The sequence below is a fragment of the Tupaia chinensis genome, unplaced genomic scaffold, assembly GCF_000334495.1.
Source record: "Tupaia chinensis unplaced genomic scaffold, TupChi_1.0 Scaffold000335_1, whole genome shotgun sequence".
NCBI classification, from domain to species: domain Eukaryota; kingdom Metazoa; phylum Chordata; class Mammalia; order Scandentia; family Tupaiidae; genus Tupaia; species Tupaia belangeri.
The window spans coordinates 4,438,108-4,457,269 of record NW_006159829.1 but is presented as its reverse complement, the minus strand read 5'-3'; the positions used below and the strand labels follow the sequence as shown (position 1 = coordinate 4,457,269).

The following is a 19,162-nucleotide window of genomic DNA, read 5'->3' as shown; positions in this document are numbered from 1 at the left end:
CTACCAATAATGACCATTATAGTAATCATTAAAAATGAAGCTATCATTGATACTATAACCCAGTCCCTAAGAGCCTAGGGAGCTGCAGTGGCAGAAGAGCAGTATGCCCACCCACATGGGGAACTGAGCATGTAGGAGTTGTTGCTGGCAAATGTTGAACCCAAATGGACAGGGTACTAATTTTCCAACTATGTGACCCAAGGGTCAATAACAAAAGGGTTGGCTATAAAAGATGGAAGGGTACAAAATTAAAACAGTCCAGGTCTCATCCCAACAACAGTGGCACATCCTGGGTAGATGGTACTACATGTCAGGCTGAGACCACAGGGGAGACGTGAGTTTGATTCCTAGCCCTGGTCCTAGGTATTTGGGAGGCTGAAGCAGGTGATCATGAAGTAGACTGACTTTGTCTTAAAACAAAACAAAACAAAAAAGTCCAATCCTGGGATGAAAAATAAACCAAGAGGGATATTCGAAGCAGCCTGGGTTTGCTGAGGCTATGAAATGTTCTGTGTACCAGAGGTCTGCAGAAAGGGAAGGAAACGCTTTTGTTGAGCATCTGCTACATTCTAGTGCTACATCAAGTGTTTTGTAGAAGCTGTCTGATTATTTTTTTCTAACAATAATTTTGTTATTAAAACAAACAAACAAAAATCTTGCCTCAGGCTGCTCCCTTGGCTTAGTGATTAAATCCTGTGCACGGGAAGCTAGATTTCTTATAGATGACCACAGTTCAAGTCCTGGCCCTGGCAGTTTGAAAACATACTGGGCATGAATGCATGTATTCCCCAAATCGTGATGGGATAAAGAAATGGAGGACAAGGGATTGCAGTATAGACATGCCCATTGGGAGAGTGCTTTCTCTCCTCTCTCTCTGCCTTTGGTAAGCACATGTGCCCTCTGACAATAAAAAATAAAATTTAAAAAGTCACATAATAATTAAAAAAGGAATCAGATAGGCTCTGACATAGAGATACTTTCCAACTCTAGAATGTTCTAGTGGTGTGTCTCTTTTTTTTATTATTATTATTTTTTATTTTTGTAAGTCTCCTTGCTTTCTCTAAGCCTCAGGTTAACACCATGCGTAATGGTAATGAAGTGAGTTACCTGTTAAGATTCCGGATAAGATAGAAAGTAATTATTGGCAACACACCCTGGCTCTCTGAAGATTCTCAGCAGCTGGCATAACCTCTGAGAGCAGGAAGACGGAGTGGGCAAGAGGGGAAGGGAACACTTGGGCACTCCCAGCTGGCGAATGGCAACCAGCACCTCATTCTCCTTTCCAACCACCTACTCTTCCTGCCCCTGATTGCCTTGGGGCCAGACCATCACTGTGGTTCAGAGTGCATCCTCACTGCAGGTAACAGGGTCGTGCCAGTCCAGCTCCCAAGAATACTAGCAGAGGGATTAACGAGGGCTTAACTCTGCACTCAGCTCTGTCAAGGGCTCCATCAGAGAAACATTTCTGAAGATGCAGAAGGCCACCTACAGATTAAATTCAGCAGATCCTAGGAACCAATTTAAATGAATTCAGCACAACGGGATTTCATTCTGACAACCCTGGGAAGGCCTGGCTCACAGAGAGGACTGAACACCCTCTTACCTAGTGGCACAGTCACTGAGGCAGGCCCTGACCCTGCCTAACACTCCAGAGCTGGTAAAGCTCAAGAACACCACTAAGTTTCAATCTCAAGGCCTTTCCAGGAAGAGGAGAGAGGCCAGCAAACAGTCCCTCTGTGCTTCACTTCATTATCACAGGGAACAGAACTTGTAGCCCCAGTTCCTCATCACCCCACCTAGTCCCATCCTCGAAAGTGCAGGGCTGAGAGAGCCGTCCGACTCCTCCTTTGTGGTTGTCAGCTTTACCACTCTCTGGTCCCTCTCCTGATAACTGATCCTAGGGGAGAAAATACATAGAAAGAGAACCTAGAGGGAGTGAGGAGACACGCCAACACCACTGGCCTACCACACGCGAACCCTGCTAGGGACACAGTATGTGACCCTGCACGGTCCTCCAAACACGGGACATTGCCACCATTTGGGGAGTGTTGAGTCAGGAACTTAAAAGACTTTGGTTTTCATATCCTAGTGGCAAAATAATGGGACAGTATTTTATTGAGAAATGAATACTTTTTAACATTAATTTATTGTATTTCTTTCATAAAGAAGAAAAGAGAGAAAGAAAACAGGCACCCTCACAGGGTCTTGTCCTGTCACAATTCCCTCCTCCCAGCCTCCTAGTTAGTCAGGATCTTGGGTTGATCTGAACCTGGAGTCTACCATGTGGCCTCCAGTACCACAGAGCCATACCTGCCTGGGGCACCAGGCCAGGCCATCCAGGGGAATTAATGCTTAGAAGAAAAGTATGTAATGCGTGGAAAATCCCAAACACCATATGATTTTCTCCTTGGACAATAAATCTTACCATCCTATTTCTCAGGGCTTCTAGGAGGGAAGCAGCCCTCTCCTTTTTAATAGCATGAGACTCATCTTTAACCAGAGGCTCAATATTCCACAAGGAGGAAGACGAGGTTGCATTTAAAATATCAGAAAACTCCATGTTGATTGTCCTAGTAACGGTATTATGCCCAATAATCGCTCAGTAATCCAGACCCAGCTGCTTTGGTCTCAGCACTGGTGTATGTGAAGATTTCAGATAAGGATATCTTGAATGGCGGTTTTCAGGGGTAGTCCTTGGACTAGCAGCATCAGCGTCACTTTGTTAGAAAAGCAAGTATCTTGAGTCCTCCTCCCCCACACCCCCACCCTACACACCCCTGCAATCCATACTTTCTAAATGAGAAATCCAAGATGAGGCTCAGGGAGCTGTGTTTTCTCAAGCCCTCTGGGGAACTCTCATGCAAACGCTCATCTGAGAAACTGGCTTGGAGACCAGTGTTTTGACGCACAGCAGAATTGAGCAAACTCCACCCTTGTTAGCTGCATAACCTTGGGCCCATGGCTTAACCTCTCTGTTCCTCAAAGCCCTTCTCTATTAAGAGCACCCATTCCATAAGGATATTTTCATTTTCAGTGAAGTATGCAAAATGCTTAATATAGTGTCTGACACATTGTTAGAACACACAATAGACATGTAACACACACCCAACTCAGACATCACACTCCTACACCCGGTACACACTAGATGCACAGGTAACACCACATACTAACACCACACACAATATTAATCACACACATGAGATGCCCATGACAGATTCACACACCCAACACACACACATACAACATTCATACCTCATATGCACATGTGCAACAGATACTCAGAGACATCATGCATGTACACACACAGTGCTCACACCCAGCAAGCACATGTACAACACACACAACTCCCTCCCTCACACGGACACCATGCACACATACCCCTACACACACCACAGACATCTTCCCTATGCCAGCTTCTTATTTCGACCATACCACCCATAACTCTAGGTGTGATTCTGAGACATTCAACCTCAAACCCATATTTCCCAAAGGCTGTGTGTCCAAATATTACACATACAGAGCTTCAAAGCAGGCCTTGTCCTCGTGTGCAGGTTAGGACAGGGTGACCCAGCAGTATCACCAGGAGACTTCTTATGCTTAGGAGGGGCACCTGGACACTCAGGGCTCAGGCAAGGCTGAGTGGGAAGGCTGACTTCTGAGTGGGAAAGCCCATACCACACCTCCATTCAGGCAGTCAGTGCAAATCTCTGTGTTCAGAGAGTGAGGAGCGTGCCCTGCCACGGGTCTTCATGGACGCACGCACCTGGAGCTGGAACACCTGCACTCAGTATTTCCCCCACACGGCACTGCCCAGCGCCTGCCTCACTGCCTGGTCCACACTGAACGTGGCACTAACAGCCTGCAGCTGTGTGTGGCAGCAGCCCTGGTACACCGTGAGTAAGGCAAACACACCTACAAAGGCATGACAGCACCTTCGGGAAGGAGTACTGGAAGTCCTCCTCCCCCACACCCCCACCCTACACACCCCTGCAATCCATACTTTCTAAATGAGAAATCCAAGATGAGGCTCAGGGAGCTGTGTTTTCTCAAGCCCTCTGGGGAACTCTCATGCAAACGCTCATCTGAGAAACTGGCTTGGAGACCAGTGTTTTGACGCACAGCAGAATTGAGCAAACTCCACCCTTGTTAGCTGCATAACCTTGGGCCCATGGCTTAACCTCTCTGTTCCTCAAAGCCCTTCTCTATTAAGAGCACCCATTCCATAAGGATATTTTCATTTTCAGTGAAGTATGCAAAATGCTTAATATAGTGTCTGACACATTGTTAGAACACACAATAGACATGTAACACACACCCAACTCAGACATCACACTCCTACACCCGGTACACACTAGATGCACAGGTAACACCACATACTAACACCACACACAATATTAATCACACACATGAGATGCCCATGACAGATTCACACACCCAACACACACACATACAACATTCATACCTCATATGCACATGTGCAACAGATACTCAGAGACATCATGCATGTACACACACAGTGCTCACACCCAGCAAGCACATGTACAACACACACAACTCCCTCCCTCACACGGACACCATGCACACATACCCCTACACACACCACAGACATCTTCCCTATGCCAGCTTCTTATTTCGACCATACCACCCATAACTCTAGGTGTGATTCTGAGACATTCAACCTCAAACCCATATTTCCCAAAGGCTGTGTGTCCAAATATTACACATACAGAGCTTCAAAGCAGGCCTTGTCCTCGTGTGCAGGTTAGGACAGGGTGACCCAGCAGTATCACCAGGAGACTTCTTATGCTTAGGAGGGGCACCTGGACACTCAGGGCTCAGGCAAGGCTGAGTGGGAAGGCTGACTTCTGAGTGGGAAAGCCCATACCACACCTCCATTCAGGCAGTCAGTGCAAATCTCTGTGTTCAGAGAGTGAGGAGCGTGCCCTGCCACGGGTCTTCATGGACGCACGCACCTGGAGCTGGAACACCTGCACTCAGTATTTCCCCCACACGGCACTGCCCAGCGCCTGCCTCACTGCCTGGTCCACACTGAACGTGGCACTAACAGCCTGCAGCTGTGTGTGGCAGCAGCCCTGGTACACCGTGAGTAAGGCAAACACACCTACAAAGGCATGACAGCACCTTCGGGAAGGAGTACTGGAAACCTCCCATGCAAAAATCAGATTTCTTTTAGAGTTATATTCATAGTCTCGATTTCTAATGTACCAGGTAAAAACCAGTGCATCTGAGTAACACATAGAACAGGGTTTTGTGTGTCAGGGTGAGGTGGAGGGGGCAGCATACAGTATATATATACAGGAAGTGAACTTTTAAGATTAAACCAGCCAGAATCCAGATATCTATTTTATTTTTTTAAAAGAGTTTTTTGCTATAGGTCATATGTACTTGCCTGGGAGACAGAGAGACAGAAAGCAAGATAACAACCCCCAGGGGAGATGGCTATGCTGCAATTCCTTCTCCTCCATTCTCCTCTCAAGATTTAGGGTGTGACCAGCTTGAGTTTTAAGCCACCAGGTCTGGGACTCAAACCGTGGTCAACTATGTGGGAGTCTGGCAATGTAACCATTATGCCATCTGCTGGTTCCTAGATATCTAGCTTAGAATTTATTTCAAATTATAAAACTCTTCAAGACTTAGTCTCATCCTCTTCAAAAATAAGATAGTAAAAATTTACCCCCCAATGAATAACACAGGAGATTGACAACAGACGTCAGTTCTAGTCTTCCCATAACACATAAAGTGTAAGCCACCAAGAATATTGGTTGGATGGAGGGAATCAGAAAAAAAATTAATAGACACAAAATGAAGTTATTTATTGACGACAACGTAAATGAAAATGTCTTTGACTTGACTAATACGCACAGTATTCACACTGGAAGAAAATCATGTTGTATACTGTAAAAATGTACAGTGATTAAATGTAAGTAAAAATAAAATTCAAAAAGGAAAATATTAATAAATATTAATAAAAATAGTTCATGTGGGGCCAGCAGGTAGGCACTAGAATCCCACATGGCTGACTGCTGTTCGAGTCCTGGACCTGGCAGCTTGAAAATGATGCTGGGTGCATGTGTGTGTATACCCAAAATCCTGAGAGGAGGATGGTGGAGAAGGCATTTAATGTCACTATCCCCCATGGGGGGGTGAGTTCACACTTTCCTTCCCTGTGTCTCTCTCCAGCGAGTGCACACACCGTATTGGTAAATACCTAACCAAAAACAAAAGTTAATGCATTTTTGTCAACTGTATAAATGCTTTATTTTAAATTTTCTTTTTTATTTACATTATCAGATTTCATTGATTTTTTTTTTCTTCTGTGTGTGACTGTTTCATTATCCTCCCAAACAGCATATTCAAGACCAAGTGACATGGCAGGGGTGGGGGAGAGTCCCTGTTCTCTGTTCCAAACCATGGCCCGTGGCTCTCTTCTGTAGTAAGAGGACCAGAAAGTGGTCTTCCCTGCTGCACTGGGGGCATCTAGAGGGACCCCAAAGCTGTAGAGGACAGACGCCACCCACCTAGTACTCTGGGTGTCAGCCAGGCATCAACCCTGTCTTCTCTCCTCCTGCCCCCCAAGACACCTACTGCAGATTCTCTCTGGCCCTCCTCTTCTCCTCCACAGCCCCACCCTCCGCCGGTCACCACACCTCTGCCGGACTACTCCCTGCTTCTCAGCGCTCATCACCTTCGGTGCATAAGATTAAACCAGCCAGAATCCAGATATCTATTTTATTTTTTTAAAAGAGTTTTTTGCTATAGGTCATATGTACTTGCCTGGGAGACAGAGAGACAGAAAGCAAGATAACAACCCCCAGGGGAGATGGCTATGCTGCAATTCCTTCTCCTCCATTCTCCTCTCAAGATTTAGGGTGTGACCAGCTTGAGTTTTAAGCCACCAGGTCTGGGACTCAAACCGTGGTCAACTATGTGGGAGTCTGGCAATGTAACCATTATGCCATCTGCTGGTTCCTAGATATCTAGCTTAGAATTTATTTCAAATTATAAAACTCTTCAAGACTTAGTCTCATCCTCTTCAAAAATAAGATAGTAAAAATTTACCCCCCAATGAATAACACAGGAGATTGACAACAGACGTCAGTTCTAGTCTTCCCATAACACATAAAGTGTAAGCCACCAAGAATATTGGTTGGATGGAGGGAATCAGAAAAAAAATTAATAGACACAAAATGAAGTTATTTATTGACGACAACGTAAATGAAAATGTCTTTGACTTGACTAATACGCACAGTATTCACACTGGAAGAAAATCATGTTGTATACTGTAAAAATGTACAGTGATTAAATGTAAGTAAAAATAAAATTCAAAAAGGAAAATATTAATAAATATTAATAAAAATAGTTCATGTGGGGCCAGCAGGTAGGCACTAGAATCCCACATGGCTGACTGCTGTTCGAGTCCTGGACCTGGCAGCTTGAAAATGATGCTGGGTGCATGTGTGTGTATACCCAAAATCCTGAGAGGAGGATGGTGGAGAAGGCATTTAATGTCACTATCCCCCATGGGGGGGTGAGTTCACACTTTCCTTCCCTGTGTCTCTCTCCAGCGAGTGCACACACCGTATTGGTAAATACCTAACCAAAAACAAAAGTTAATGCATTTTTGTCAACTGTATAAATGCTTTATTTTAAATTTTCTTTTTTATTTACATTATCAGATTTCATTGATTTTTTTTTTCTTCTGTGTGTGACTGTTTCATTATCCTCCCAAACAGCATATTCAAGACCAAGTGACATGGCAGGGGTGGGGGAGAGTCCCTGTTCTCTGTTCCAAACCATGGCCCGTGGCTCTCTTCTGTAGTAAGAGGACCAGAAAGTGGTCTTCCCTGCTGCACTGGGGGCATCTAGAGGGACCCCAAAGCTGTAGAGGACAGACGCCACCCACCTAGTACTCTGGGTGTCAGCCAGGCATCAACCCTGTCTTCTCTCCTCCTGCCCCCCAAGACACCTACTGCAGATTCTCTCTGGCCCTCCTCTTCTCCTCCACAGCCCCACCCTCCGCCGGTCACCACACCTCTGCCGGACTACTCCCTGCTTCTCAGCGCTCATCACCTTCGGTGCATCCACCCTCTCTTGAGAGTGAGCACCCCGCAGCTCGTACCACCCTTCCTGAGACCCTGTGCCTCAACATCGCTTTCTTACCTCCCTAAGCACAAGGCTTCCCCCCCTCCAGGCCGCATCTCCTAACAGCTTTACTCCCTTTAGTTCTGCAACTGAGGTCTGAGAACCCACCTCTGTGCAGATACCATGGAGAGCATCTCGGCGCGTCATGAGGGGTAAAGATGGTCACTGACAGGGAATTCCAGCCCCTGCCTGGCAGGATGGCAATGCTCAGCAGCAGTAGTAATAGGTATTCTTATTCCTGCCTTCAACGCAGTTGACAGAAATTCCAATGTACATTTCCTAAAATGCTATAGTGCATCCTCAGGTGCCTCTGAGGTGATTCAGTAAATATTAAGACTACTTTGGAAAATATCATGACTCTGATAGCTCACTAGGTATTGCTTGCAGAAAAAAAAATGTTCTTATAAACCTATTTTTCTTTGAAATATTATTTTTCTTTAAAACTTTAATATTCAATGTATGTGGCCTATGAAATAGTAAATGAGCAAAAAAGGGTGTATTGACCTTAATACAAATGAGCATCTGCTTTATGGGAAGGTCACAGGGTGTTAATGTGCTCCAAAGTCTCTAGGTCACAAAACCATGAGTCACTACCCTCCGTGGTCGATGGGGAAGGCTCCGGAAGGAACCTCCTCACACTTCCAGGGAGAATGGTGGGTGAAGAAGGTTTGCAGGGGGCAGCCCACTGTGTCCACAGAGGCGGTGCCCCTGACCCTGGACCTGCAGAGCGGGCTGCCCTCCTTGGGGTCTGTGAGAAGCAGCAGAAATTGTTGACAGCTATTGACAGCAGAAGCCTTTCCCCGGGGAGATCTGACCAAGACAGCCATTCCAACAAGGTTGGTAAGGGTTTGCTGCTTGGCATGACCTGTGCTGAGAATCTGCTTGGGGTTCAAGGCAAATGATATTAGTAATAGAAGTTAATTTTTCTTTACCAAGGAGGGGAGTCCTTAGGAGCAGGTCTCCTTTCCTGCTGTGAGAACATCGCGTTCACATTCACAGCGAGTCTCCACCAGGGTCGCACTCCGTGAGCTAGTGAGCAGTGTAGCATCTCTGAGCCTCAGTGCTCACATCCCGAAGGCAGGCCAGCCCTGCCTCTCAAGGCAACTGCTCAGGGTCAGTCGAGGAGATGTGACCTGCCAACCTCCGCATGGGGGTGGCGGTCATTCTTTCAGCACACGGGGGCTCGGCGCCTAGACAAAGCATCAGGGTCTCAGATATCTGAGCTTCTGCCCCGAGCTGTCAAAGGCGCAGACTAGAGAAGGCAAAGTTAAGTCACAACCCAGGTCCTCGGGGACAAGTGTCATGACATAAACGTGCCCAGAGAAGACAGCAGCACCTTGTGGTGATGGTTTTTACCTACAAGGTTAGCCTGCCAGGTCCTGGCCATCCCAAGTGACACAGAGGTCAACCCCTCAGCAACTGTGTGCTCTCAGGGAAAAAAAAAGCCTTAAAAAAAAATACCCCGATGACTCAGTTTCCCTGACTGCAAATTGCTTTGGAGATTGTTACACAACACATATTTAGTAAGTATAAGCATTATGAGAAGGAAGAAAACTGTAACCTGGAACAGTGTGGGCATCCCAGGGCCTGGGTGCGGCAAGGAGCAGAGGAACGCTAGAATTCACATCTTTGTTGCTTGCCGGTCACAAGCTGTGCAACCAGACATAAGGCCCCTTGATATTTAACGGCTATTTCCTTCCCTCTGTGCAGAAATCAAAGTGGGGTGTATGTTTATCTTTTTCACCTCTGAAGATACTGCAAACAGAGCCATTTCAGACAATGGCAAGTTTCTGTGTTCCTTGAGGTTCTGTGCACCCCCTCCCTCTTATCTCAGGCAGTGCACATCAGATTTCACAGCCTCATGAAAGGATAACCGCCTCATAAATGCAGGCAGAGGCCTTGAACCACTGCAGATCGGAAGCTCCATTAAGGAGGCACCTGACACTGCCATGGCCATTTGCCACTCTCGGGCAGGGAACCTGCTCCCCATCTCCCATGCTGGAAGCTCCGGCGCCACTCACAGCAAAGCTAAGCAAGCACCTGACCATAGTGGCTGCAAGTCATCTCTCCTACCTACTGAAACATACGCACGCAGTCAGATGGCCAAGTCTGGCTCTCATCCTGACCACTTCACACTAACTTAATCAAGTGTAGTGCTCCCCACCCCAGCTTCCACATCTGTAACCCCACACGAGTAATATCTACTTGGCAGCGTTTGCTTTCATGAAGATTAGCCATAATGTAAACTGCCCCAGCAACATATGGCTGCTCGATAAATGGTGAATAACGCCAATAAGAGGATAACAAACAATAGCAATAAAACACACACAGCACTCAATAGAAATGATGCACAACGAAAATGAACGTGTGCACCCAAGTAAGTCCAACATGGAGGGGCCATGCAGAGAAGCTGGGTGGGGCCGAGGTGCCAGAGAAAGGCCTAGGCTTAAGCAGTGGGCAGGGATCAGGCAGCAGGACCATGTGCTGGGTGGAGGCACACTGGGTGTCCAGGCCACAACCAAAGATAGTAGGTTCAGATTTAGGTTCTCATCAGGATGCTGGGGGGGAGAGAGAAGCTGCATATCTTCCAGAGAAACCTAGTGTAGGAATGTGATAATAGCAGCTCTCATTGATTGAAGTTGAAGAAGTTTCAATACGATGATAGAAATAACTCGAGTCAGTGAGACCAGGTAAGGGCTAACCTTCCTTGAAAGGTACTGACTCCCTGTCCCCGAGAAAGTGTCAGAGTCTGCCCCAGAAGCTCAAGAGGGGATCCCTGCTTGGGCTCGAGCCATTAGCAGGCACCCTCTATGCTTCCTGACAGTCTTGAGAGTCTATGAATATCACACCATCTAATTTTAAGGTTCTGCATTCATTAATGGCTATAAATGTTTCAACAGCATTTCGTTTGCGGAATGGCAGTGTGCTCGGTTCAAACTGAGTCACGTGAAGACGACAGTGGGTTCAGCTTCAGCCGTCTTTTGTTTAACCCTTTGAAAATAGCAGCTCCAGCCAGGCATAAACCCCCCACATGTCAAAGCAGTGACTCAGCTGACCCTGTGACCACCCACTTTCCCCCTTGTTGCACACATAAGAAGTGGAGGCCCCAGGAGGAAGGCGGCATGCCCACGGTCACAGCGCGAGTACTTTCCAGACAGCTCCTCCAACTTCTAGTCTAGTGACCTTTTCATTCCTGGTGGTTGAAGTTTTCATATCATGATTCCATCAGGTCATAGAAAAGACCCCCGGAGGTGAAAAACGGGACAGGGATAACATCTCCCAATACCTGCATGGAATCAGGGAAGGAAGTGGCTGCAACAGAGACTCCGTAGGCTCCCAGAACCTCAGGCTCACAGCAATCTCAGGGATCACACTGCTCAAGTCCTTCGTGGTGGGACCCGAGGGGTAGGACATTTGTGTGGTTTTGCAGCCATCACACAGTCACCTGAGAGGAATGCCATGCTGGACCTCAGATATCTGGGTCCTGAGGGGGTGATGCCCTGTAAGAATTTGCACCAACAGACCCACCTGTGCTCCAAGGCGGCCCCAGCACCTGACACATTAGCACCCACACTCTCAGCACAGAAACCAGGTGACCGAGAAGCATGTCTATTACTTGGGTTAGACTATGAGCTTCTTAGAAAAAGGAACAGCCACTGAATTTGGCAATAACCAAAGTAGAGAATCAACATGGAATAACATTTGTGGGAGAAACAAGAGTCGGACTGAAAGATCCAACAAACATAAGAGAAAATGCATATATAAATGAATAATGTGTCAATTACTCTTCTTTCTAGTCAAATATCGTGTCCTTGGGCACTTGGAACCAGTCCCTACTGAGGACTTGGAGACAGAAATAATTAGACCCTCTTAGCTGGAGGCAGCCCTGAGCTCCTCGTGTCCTCTGAGTGTCTGCCAAGGAGAGGAGGCAGGCGTGTGTGATCCATCATGGCTGAAGCAGCGGCATGGACGGCGCAGTAGCAGGTGGTGCTCGGACTGCAGAGGAGCGCTCTATTTATCCTCCCTGATGCCACAACATAAACAGGGGAGGAGGTGAAGGCAAGACGCGAGCCCCCACCAGTGAGTCAGGCTGGCATTTCAGGCTCGCTGTCTGTGTGTGCCCCGGCCACGGCGGTTTGGGATCCCGCTCTGCTCAGCATCTGTCATTAGCTTCGCAAGTGCTGCGTGACTCATCCTGCGTCACCACGCTCCCACACTGACCACCCACCGGATCTGAGCCTCCTGCCACTCCTGGGCCCGCCCTCCTACCACCCAGCCCAGAGAGAAAGCTCAGTAGAGACCAGATGCACAGAGTCTTGGAGAAGATGGGAAATGATGTTTTCTGGAATCTCCGGGAGCTGGTAGGAATGGGGGATCAGTCATCCCTGTGCTGTTCAACATGGTCACGCTGCAGGGCACCCTTTCCCCAGGGCCTCAGGTACCTCCAGGGGTGCCTAGCCACTCTGGAAACTGGAGGCTTCAGTGCTTCAGTTCTCAGCTTACAGACTCCTGGAGCTGGAGGGGCTTTGGGAGCGGTAAGCCTGACTCCCCCAGTCACAGAAGGAAACCAAAACCACAGCAGGGCAGGAGGAAAAAGCTCACACAGCAAACTTGGCCAGGTTCAGGGACCGACTGTGATGATCATAAATCCTGTCCTTCAACAGCTGATGATTTTATGCAGTTGCCTTTGTTTCTCAATTCTTTCATCTGCGAACTGAAGTTAAAGATACCCTTGATGCAGGGTCAGAGGGAGGAAGAGAGGAATGTGCATGAGAAGTAGCCGGTGTAGGGTCAGCACACAGAACGTGCTCAAAGCAGCCACTCCTGCTACCACATTCTCACAGTGGTGAAGGCAAACAGGGAATGGTGGCAGAGAAGCAACAACCTTTATACTCAGGGTTAGAAACATCCCCCCACTTAAAAATGAATGCAGAAGTGTCATTTCATATTGAACATTTTCCCCAAAACCTACCCGGTTGGCATGATCTTGCTGGTAAGATGTTATCCTAAGACCATGGAGAAAAATTCTAGAGAGAAGACTATTGGGGGAATGGAATATGGATGGTTGTAGACTTTAGTCTGGCCTGTGCTTCCACGATCAAAGGGCTGGACCAAATCCCCTGCTTGACAAAGTGCATTCACACGATTGACAGCAAAGAATATCTCCATGATCCCCAACTACAAAGATGCCCCTTCCTGCACTGTCTCCGCTTACCTAAATGACGGTGAGGGTGGTGATCCCCTTCGACTGCAGTATCAACGAGGTCTTAGGCTCACATCCAGGAGCGCTGAACCTCAGAGGCACCCAGTGTCTGCCCTGTTCTCAGACTCACTCAGAGGTGTTAAAGCCAGACATGCTTCAGTTCAAAAATGGGTATATTTTTCTTTTTTGTAAACTCAAAACCCCAGTAGGCTAATAGTTGGGCCTTCATTGTCCTCGTCTGTAAAAGCATGTGCTACCAGGGAAAGGGTGAAGACTAAGGAGACACACGTGGAGTCTGACGCACAGGAGGACGCAGGGCAGCTCACGTGCGGGTTGGGAGATGCCGAGTGCTCTGCGCTGCTATCGTCCTGGTTGTTAATATCCCGCGGCTGTGATATATCCATCTCACTACAAGTGCCAGGAGGCCTGTCCATGGGGCTGCTGCTTCAGGCCCCGACAGATCAGCCCAAACCAGAGCCCTCGTGCTCACTTATCATCATCCCATTGAAACTTTAGGGAAGTTGATAGATACCAAAAATAGACCAATTTTTCCTGAAAGCAGGAGAGTCTAGTCTGAGTCAGAGCTATAGGAAATAAAACAGGCACATCTACTGGCTTTCTTAGGAAGGTGTGCCTGAAATAGCTCAAGATGCTACTTCAGCTCATCCAACTCTGTTTCATGAGCATCCTTATTGTGCAGTGCGTTCCTCCTTTCCCTTCCGGACTCTGACTCCACGCTTTGCTCAAGACTAAGCAAAGGAAATCTGGATGATCACGAAGACATCCTGCCCTTCATCTATCGCAGAATTCAGCCAATCGCTGCTGTACAAGACTCCTCGCTACCCCCCCCCATTCTTGATGCACCTCTAAATCACCCTGGAGCTGACACAGTGGTCCTCGTTATCCAGGGCACTTGGGCTTTGTGTGGCCCAGGCGACTGCCCTGACCTGGCCCAGTTAGAATACTGTGCTTCCCTTGCTTTGCCTCAGCCTTCGCCTTTTAGGTTGACTTACAAGATGAACTTAGACAGCTTCACACAGGCTTAGATATTAATCTTTATAAAACGACAGTCAACAGCCTATTTTTTGACATGAATTAATCATGAACTTATGCTTTCTAATTTTTTAAACAATCTTCCCTATAAATGTCTCAGCAAAGACAGCATGGTCTCTGGTCATGAGGAGACCAATGGCTTATTGAATCATTCATCAAAAATTACTATTAACTAAAGGCCCAGGATATATCAGCAACTGAACTGGGTATTAGGGAGACATGGACAAGGCAGGCCTGAGACAGGGAGATGGGACCACAGGAATTACCACACATTCCAATGAGAGCTAGAGGAAGTCACAGGATCACAGGAAGGGGATGGACCGATCACTTCTGCCTTCAATTAAACGGTACAGAGAAATGGAGAAGGCCCTCCAGGACTCACACCCTAAATTGTAGCCATATACTCACTGTTACTTGACATTCAGGGGTCAAGGACAAATGGTAGACAGCTTACTAAGTGGCTGACTGCAGTTGGACAGATCAGCCAAGCACTGGAGCTGGTGGAGTGGGAGGGAAAGGGAAACAGTGAGGTCAGACCAGACTTTACAAGTCCTGTCCTCAGAAAGTCATGCCTGACTGGGGCCTGAGCCTCACAGGACTGGCTCTCTCCAGCTACCCACAGCCCCATGTGCATAGTAAGGCACAGACCCCAGGAGCTTAGGGGTAAGGAGTCCACCCAGGGACAGAGCTCTTGGAGAGAGAGAGAAGAAAGTGCTAGAAAGTCCAGATGAATCCACCTCTCCATCCTATCTTCCTCTCTTTCCTCCTTTTGGCCTCTCACTCCCCAACCCGGAAGGCAGGGGACAAAGCAGAAATAAGAGCCTCAAATTCTCCCATTAGACTTTCAGACCTGTCCAGCCTCGGGCTGCTGCAGGGAAGGTGCTCCTGTTTCCAGAGCTCCAGCCTCATGCTAGACCCACGTGGGGCCTCCAGACTCATGGTCCACTTAATCCTGAATGAGCTCCCTTGAGGATGGAGCTGTTACTATCCCATGCCACAGAGGGGGTTACTGGGTCTCAGAGGTGGCAGACGTGCCCAGGTGCACAGTACCAGAGAGAGAAAATGACAGAATTAAGCGTTCGCATCCAGTCACCTCTCCCCTACTCCTAAAGTACCTTTACAAGTGGTCTCCTGCTTCCTCTATTCTCCACCCAGAAGCTAGGCTTCTAGTGACATGTCTATGATATGAACGTCCAACCTCAGAATTCCCTGGTTACAAACTCCAATTGGCTTCCTATCACACTTTAAATAAAACTGAAGTCCACAAAAGAAGATATACAAACAGCCAGCAAGTACATGAAAAGAGTCTCAACATCACATGTCATCAGGGGATGGTGATTCAAACCACAGTGAGAAGCACAGACTGAAAACTGGGCCAAGTACAGTGGTAACTCAACAACCCACGATGCTCAAGCCACATGAGAAGCTTTGGGTTCCTGTCTGACCTCTGGTTTGCACAGGGCAAGCAGGCAAGCATAGTCCCGGAGGCTAGGGGTGGACCTGGTCTGAAGACCCTGTTGGGGATGCCTTTCTCTGACTCCTTGTGTCTCTCTCACATGAAAGAATTTTTTTTTAATGGGCTAAAGACCTTCACAGACACCTCACTAAAGCAGTTAAACAGATGGCAAAGAAGCACGTGAAAAGATGCTCTTCATCCCGTGCCATCAGGGAAATGCAAATGTAAGCGGCAGTGAGATGCCATGGCACACCCACTCCAATGGCCAGAATCCAGAACACTGAAGCACCAAGTTCTGGCCAGGATGAGGAGCAACAGGAACTCTCAAATTCTCATTAACTGCTTGTAGAATTTTTTTATTTTTCCTGATAGAAGTTTAAATAGCACAGCCACTTTGTATAACAGTTTGGTGGCTTCATAAAGGCAACACATACTCTTACCAGAAAATCCAGCAGTTGCAGGACGAGCAGCTGACATAATGGCTATGTTGCTGAACTCCCATGTAGTCAACTGTGGTTCGAGTTCTGGACCCGGTGACTTAGACCCACGCTGGGCACGTGTGTGTGTGCCCAAGGTCTTGAGAGGGACACGAACCGCGGTCAACGACATGAGAGTCCAGCGACATAGCCATTACACTAACTGCTGGTCCCACGTTTCTTGATATCTATTCAGATAGGATGCAAACTTATGTCTACAAAACCTGTGCATCGATGCTCACAGTAGCTTATTCCAAAACTTAGAAATGATTAAGACACCCTTCAGTAGGTGAATGGGTAAATAAATGGTTTTATAGCCAAAGAATGGGCATTGCTTAGGTCTATAAGAAAATTAACTCTCAAGCCATGAAGAAACATGCAGGTACCTTAAAAATACGTTGCTAAGTGGAAAAAGCCAATGTGGAATGGCTACACACTGTAGATTCTAACTACATGACAACAAATAGGGGCCAGCAGGTAGCATGGTAGTTAAGGAGCTGGACTCCCACATGGCTGACTGCAATTCTAGTCCCAGACCCAGCAGCTTGAAAATCACACTGGGCATGTGTGCATGCATGCCCAAAGTCCTAGGAGGAGAGTGGAGGAGGAAAGATTGTGTGGCATGGCCATCTGGGGGTAATTTCTCACTTTCCTCTCACTGTCTTTCCCTCTCTGGTGAGCACACATGCCCTATGGCAAAAAATCTTTAAAAAATACAACAAATAATGCAATATTGGGGTCATACCTGTATTTAAAATTATTAAATAATTCTGTTAGTCTAAAATTCAAATTTAACTGACAACCTAGACTTTACCTTGAAACCCTATCACGCCTGTATCCTGAGAGTAGAGTAGGTGCGAAACCGATATTTCTGGAAAGTATAATGAATAAATAATTCCTAACCCAACATCTTTGTACTCACTAATGAGGATCCCCATCATTCATTAAATACATAATCACTCTCTTACTGTAATATCCAAGAGAGAAAAGTTAGCAGGCGAAGTAAAGTGGATAGGTCGTGTGTAAATGGGTCACTGCCATTCTACCACTCTTGACAGCCTTCCATAGGAGTTTTAAAACAGCTGAGCACTGAAGGCATTAGTCTAGGCACTAGTCACTGGGAACGTCTGTGCTTCTGAAATCTGCACTGTGAGGAGGAAGGCAGGAAGAATTGTACATAGCACCACAACACAGCAAGTGCTACCAGGGAAACCAGAAGTTTCCAGTTGCAAAGAGGAAGGATCACCCACTGAGTGACTTCACAAGGATTTGGATGCTCCACCAGGGAGCGATGAGATGAGATGGCGAGTGGAAGCATTTCAGGCAGCAGAGGACCACTCTGAAACCCAAGTGCTATCCCACTCCCAAGCCAGAGAGCATTCTCCCTCCTTCCCTCCGCATCACCCTCAGCAGACCTAGAACCCTTCTGCTTTCCTGGATGAGCTCCTGTTCCTGACCTTGGGTCCATAAGGATTAATGACATGCCATTTGATCCGGTTCCTCTCTACTCACTTGCCCTAACTGTCTAGCTGCCTGTGGGTATCGTTATTCCCACCTTATGGCCGCACTGGACTGGCTGCTCCTTCAATTTCCCTCCACCTTCCCCTCAGTACCAGCTTTCTCTATAAGCCATTCAGCCTCTCTCCACTTGCCAGCATCTTATTGTATATTCTACTAGTTTCCAGAACACTTCAGCCATTTCATAATTCACATCTGCATTGCTCTGAGCAAGCTATTCTTCTGCCATGACCTAAGTTCTCCAACTCAGCACTCTCCCACTTTCTCTCAAATTAATTCTCCTGCCAGCTACCCTTTGGAATCAAGCAGGCTAGGTGGTAGGCCATCAATCCCTGCAGCACTTAAGCTTTGGCCAAATCTGTTCTCAGTCATTCTTGTCCTGCCTGTCATGATCACATTAGCTAATATTTACTGAGCATGCCTTATATGCCAGGCCCCTTGCTCAGATTTAAATATATTTTAAAATATAATTAAATATCCCCAATAACTCCATGCTGTAGGTACCATTATCATCATCCCCATTTTATAGATGAGGCTCAGACAGGTTAAGCAACTTGCCTGAGTGTCACACAACTAAATCAGTAGCAAAACTAGATTAAAATCAAGGGAGTCTAACTGTGTGCACCTCACCACAAAGCCACAGGGTCTCCAGGCAAGTACTGTTTAGGGGAGGAGGAGTCTCACTTATTTCACCTGTCCTAGCCCAGGAGGCTGCAGAGTAGGACTTTATGTTAGCTTATTAACTGAACAGAATTGAGGAAAAATAAGATGACACCTTGCATGTAGGATCTCACACATTCAGATAAGGTTGCAAATTTAACTCTCTCATTAGAATAAACACTTGGTTGCGCATTTTTACAACTGCCTTTCCAACTGCTTGTGTGTCTTCTGGCCCCTGGTGCAGGACCCCCTCCCACCCAAATCTGGCTTCTCCTTCCCACTTGTGTGTGTGTCTCTGCCTGCTGCAGGGAACTCTTCAGGATAGAAGACTAAGTAGCACTTTGCTACCTGTGAAGATATTAGCTAATTAGAGTAATTCACACCGATGTGTGAATTAAGCCAGAAGTTGGAGGGGAGGAGGAAGAAGAATGCATTTTAGAGAGGAATTGAGTAAGTCCTGTTTTTTGCACACACCAACATTCACTGGAAATTCTTTCTGCATCTGGAGATCATTGTGATCACTCCCCAATCACTGCTTTCAAATGCTAACTCCCTCACTTGCAGGGATTTTTCTCGGAAGGAAGGAAGGAAGGAAGGAAGGAGGGAGGGAGGGAGGGAGGGAGGGAGGGAGGG

General features: G+C 47.1%; 1 protein-coding gene across 1 annotated transcript in view; it reads right to left on the bottom strand.

The window, feature by feature from the left end:
- The window catches only part of FAM135B (family with sequence similarity 135 member B), a 296,886-nt gene that overhangs the window by 188,650 nt on the left and 89,074 nt on the right, over positions 1-19,162 (bottom strand). The gene's annotated exons all lie outside the window — the stretch shown is intronic.